General features: G+C 43.8%; 1 pseudogene; it reads left to right on the top strand.

Annotated features, from left to right (window-relative positions):
• Positions 1-653: 653 nt before the first annotated feature.
• LOC114691048 lies at positions 654-2,484 on the top strand (annotated as a pseudogene).
• The last annotated feature ends 2,814 nt before the right edge of the window (positions 2,485-5,298 follow it).

A 5,298-nucleotide genomic window follows, 5' to 3' on the forward strand; every position in this document is an offset into this window, starting at 1 on the left:
CAAAAATTTCACCATTTTCCAAAATAAAAGTCCAGTGAGAAAAGTGACATTAGTTTGTGTTTTCACTATTTTGCTTTCTGATGCTGAGATGAACACCATGACCAAGAGCAAGGTGGGGAGAGGAAAGGGTTTGCTTGACAGGGATCTCAAGCAGGAACTCAAGCAGAGAGACTGGAGGCGTGCTGCTTGCCAGCTTGCTCCCAATGGCTCACACAGCCTGCTTTCTTAAGTAACCTGGGACCACCTGCACAGGGGTGGCACTGCCCCACCGTGGGCTGGCCCCTCCCACATCAGTCATTAACTAGCCTGGTCTAGTGGAGCCAGTTTTCAGATGAAGTTCACTCTGTCCAGCTGTTCCTGGCTTGTATCAACTGGAAAAAAAGAAAAGAAAAATCTAACCAAGATAAGAGTTGGAGGAAAATTCGGTTTTAGCCTATTTACAAAAATGGTTTTGGCCTGGCAGTGGTGGCCCATGCCTTTAATCCCAGCCCTTTTCCGGAAAGCATCATGTGGATACATTCCAAGCCTCTAGATTTTAAAAACATCAAATCAGAGCAGCCCTCTGTCTTCCGCAGAGTGAGGGAGTGTCTGTGTTGGGGCTGAGCCAGCATGGGGAAAATGAACGTGACTTTTGGGTCTCAACCGGAGCTGAAATGGGTATGAAATCATGAATTGTTTCCTGCAGCTGGATTGCTTCTGTTGTTAACCTGAAACACCATGGCTGTAATAGTTTTAAGAGAATTAGCAAAGCACAAACTTTCAACTTGGGAATGTTCTGAAATCACCCAGGGCTGTTGGTTGATGAACGCTGCCTGATTACCCAGCATTGAAAGCACTCTGTTCTAGACAGGTAGTCAAGTCTATAGGAAACCAGGTAGGTGTTGGCGGAGTCAGATATTTACGCTGTTGCAAATGAAGAAGGATAGCAATTTGCATTAAAGCCCCACAGACTGGGAAGAACTTCCTTTCAAAAATCTGAAAACCAATCGTGATTACCATCAGCACAAGCACTTTTCGTGGCTTTATTTCTTTCATTTCTCTGCTGTAGTGAGCTTTCTTGTTGGGACTGCCAGCCCCCCAATAATGACACAGAGATGTCTTATTAGTTATGATAGCTTGGCCTTTAGCTGAGGCTTGTTCCCAACTAGCTCTTATAACTCAAATTAACCCGTTTCTATTCATCTACAGTCTGCCACGTGGCTTTTTGCCTCTCTTCCATTCTGTATGTTCAACTCTCTCCATGTCTTGCTGGTGTTTCTCACACACCCAGACTCTAATTCTCTGAGTTCCTCTCTCTGCTTGGAAGTCCCACCTAATCTCTCCTGTCTAGCTATTGGCCATTCAGGTTTTTATTAAAGCAATCACAGTGATACATCTTCACACAGTGTACAAATATCCCACAACACTCTGCTGTGAAGGAACTTGCCTACATGAAGGCATTATGTGAGAGGAAATATCCAGTTCCAAAGCCAATTGATTATTAATTCCTGTGCAGTGGTCATGGAGCTCATGCATGGTTATATTCTGTGTCAGAGACATCATGTTGAAGACTCCACATCAGTATATGATGAAACTATGGGACTAATAGTTTAACTCAGCAATCATGGGCCGATTCTTGGAGATTTCAGTGGATTCAGCCTATTATTGGATAAAGATGAACATACCACCATGATTGATTTTCCACGAATGGTTTCCACTTCTCACTTGAATGCTGAATAATATTTTGACAGATTTGTTAAATGCTTCAGAGAGTTCTTCAGGAAACATTTTGGCTATGAGTTCCGCCCAACCTTTAGGGATATCAGGAGGGAGGGGACCCTCCTGATGTTGAGGTCTCTGCCATTGGTGACACAGAGGAGATACAAGCAGGTGATAAAGTGCCACCTCCAGTGGGTCCAGACAATCAAATGACTGAATCAGAAGAGGAGCCTGACTTCTCGTGTTCTAATGAAGAGATGTCGGAAAAAAAACATAGTCCAAACCCAGAGGTAGCGAATGAACGGGAGTAGCTCGATGGATCGGATGGCGATTGTTGCTGCTCATCTGTAAACCTCAAGCAAACAGGAAGACAGTTTATCAGAGGGAGGTGCTGATGCACACGGTTTTGAAATGCCTTAATTAAAGCAAGCTTTAGAAGAAACGAAAGGGCAGGTTCCTGGCTGCAGATCCATGCCTGGGTTTTCCGAGGAGAGGAGTAGACCTGAACAGTGACACCAGACAAGATGGCCAGACAGGTGAAGGGGAAGCCTGCTGCCTCTGGAGAGTATGAGGAAGAACACCCTTGTCTCACTGCCTTATTGCCATTGAGCAAGGAGTTCAAGCCTTCAGAGAGGAAGTGTGAAGGGTATTAAGCAGCACAGAAGAACGTTGAGTGTTACAGTTCCTCCAGAACTGGTAAAGCAGAAGGTGAAAGGTTGGCTGACAAACCAGTGAAAATCACTGCCAGAAGCCGACCGGAGAAAGGAGAAGCAAGTGTGTTTCTAAGCAGTGGAGGAAAACAGGCAAAATAGTAAATCAAGTTTGGGAGCTGCCAGTTCTGGGGGAGTCTAATATATTCCTAATATATAGTTTTAAAGTTGCTATAATTCTATTTTTAGCCACCTTTGGTCTTTTATGGACCAAACCCACCATATATAGAAATAAGCCTCTTTAATCTATAAAAATAAAAGCACCAGCTGAATGTACCTCGCTGAAACATTGTGGGATACTATGTGAACAAGTCATTCATATTCTCGCCCTACCCCTCTCCTTTTATCCCCCCTCCATTCCTCCGTCCATCCCCCTCCCTCCTTTCTCAATGCAGAGCTAAGAGAATTCTATTTTGGAGGAAATAATAGTCATGTGAATTCATCAAAATCCAGAAAGATTGTTCTATTTTTGTTTGGGTTCAAAACTAAGATTTCTTAACCTTCAGCTACAAGTTCAATAATATTGAGAGCACACCAGGCAGGCGCTCTACTGCTGCATTATACTCACAGCCCTCCTTTGCTTTACCTTTGAGAAGGTCTTGCTAAGTTACTAGGTGTCAGGAGCCATTATCGTGACTTATTGTAGGCCGCAGGATTATGCAGCTAGAATTCAGCTGTCATTTACAAGGTCGATCCATCAGAATCTTTGATTTGAGGATTAAATTAAAATGCAGGGCATATTGGAATTATTGCTTTTTGAATGACTTGGTTGTTTCTTGTTGTAGATTTTTTGATGCAATTACAGCTATGATATCTCCCCATTGCCATGTCCCTTCATGTAATGTGCATATGTAATCTCATGATTATATCTCAATCTTATGGGCATACATATATCCATGGATGGTCAGGATGATGACTTCTCATAAGCTGTATAATTTGGATATATAGAAGATATATTCAAATGCTTCATAACTAGATCTATTGTCCCACAATATTGTAGACACTTAAAACCTGCCTTGTTCCTTCTAGTCAGACCAACAAAAATAACAATCTCACCTCAGTCTAACACAAACTGCACACATTTAGCTCATTTTTACCTCAGAGCAAGTTCAAACTAAACTAAAGACCTTTGTAAATAGGTCATAAGTTTAAAACTTTACAGTCATGCACAAGGTTAGAGTCTTAGGTGTCTACCAAGGTTACTACACAAAGCAGCCTAGGAAAAGCCTGCCAGTTCTTTGCTTGCCAAGTCTACTGATAAAAAGCTATGTCTCAGAGTTTGTCACACTGGGCACTGCATGCCCTCCATCTGGTCCTGAGACCTAGGAACCTTGTGTTGCCATGGCAAATGGCTCTGCTCTTATCGCTTAGCCTAGGAATATGTTTTGGCAAGTGAGAGGTAACTCTTGTAACTTTTGCTATTGCTTCAAGCCTCCCATAAAAGAAGAATGATTAAGCTAGATGAGAAGAAGCAGGAAGATGAGAACAGAGAATTAGAGCTGAGAGAGTATAGACAATTAGGCCAAGAAAACAACAGAAGAAAAAAGAAACATCCAACAAAGTATAATATGAGCAGATTCATTTCTTCGCCCTCAGATTCCTAGTTTTCCTCACTTATTTTTTTTTTAATGCCAAATGCCATTTATTGAAGGAGGGAGGAGGTCTTGAATACAGGCTTTCAGCACAATGGGAGGACCCTGGAGGGCAGAAGTTCGCTACTGATGTTTTACAATCTTGCGTCTAGGCTGTTAATGCCCATTATGCAGGATACACAGACAAGGAACTTCCCTTAAGCATTCAGGAGGGTGGAACCTGGCAGGGAATTAGCATAGGGAGGATATCAAGGTCAAGGTCAGCAAGCAAGGCAACAGTTATCCAAAACGGGGGCCAGGGCCCTACAGGTCCCCCTTTTACTAATAAATGAGCTTCTGACTTAGGTTGCATGGGACGTCAGCAGGTCACCTTACCTGTCATGGAGACGCCTGCCCAGGCCACACAGGCACTCTGTCTTAGGTTGGTGAGTGCCCCCCAAGCATTACCCATCTCTGAATACTCATTATCATACAGGCTCAATTGTGTGTGAGCTGCAGAGTTAACTGCTGCCAAAGATCTCAAAGTGGCACTGGGCTTGGCTATGGGTGGGTTTCCTCACTTATTGTAGCATCTTTTTTTTTGAACCCTAAAAAGATGACTTTGAGGCTAGTCCTTAAAGGTCATCATTAACTAGAGCTGGCCTGGAGCTCACTCTTTAGCCCCCAAGGCCCTGAACTTGCAATCTGTCTGCCTCAGCCTCCTGCACAGTGAGGATTATATAGGCCTATAGCACTTCACTGCTGAGGCTTGTATCAAAACCTTGGAGCTATCCTGATTTCATGGCTTCCTTCTTTGACTAGACATTACAGATGGGTAAGGTCACCAAGGACCACCAGGTGGCGACAGAGTCTAATGTCCAAGTTGACACTTTAATGGCCCCCAAGTATAAACGGGAAGCCAGTGCAATTAAAGGATTAAAAAGACAGCCAGACTGGGAGTGCTGAAATACAGAGTGGAGCAGAAGAGGCAGGGGGATCTCAGTGACCTAAAGGCCCTGATCTATCTTGAGTTATAAGCCAGCCAGAGCCAAATGGCAAAATCTGGCTCAAAACAGGTAAAGAAAACAAGAAGTACTCGTGCCTATAGTCTCAGCACCTGGTAAGGGGTGATGGGTAGATAGGGAGAGATAGGTGGCCATCTTGAGCCTGGAAAAATGTACCGTGGGTGGAAGGGGGTGGCGGGGAGCCAAGAACAAAAGGAAAACCAGAAAGCCATGAGACCAATAAGCTGAGATCAAGACACGGAACCCTTTATACATGTAAGTCAGTGAAGCAGGGGATGGTGGGCACTGTCTGTT

The sequence above is a fragment of the Peromyscus leucopus genome, chromosome 3 (genome assembly GCF_004664715.2).
Source record: "Peromyscus leucopus breed LL Stock chromosome 3, UCI_PerLeu_2.1, whole genome shotgun sequence".
In the NCBI taxonomy this organism is placed as follows: domain Eukaryota; kingdom Metazoa; phylum Chordata; class Mammalia; order Rodentia; family Cricetidae; genus Peromyscus; species Peromyscus leucopus.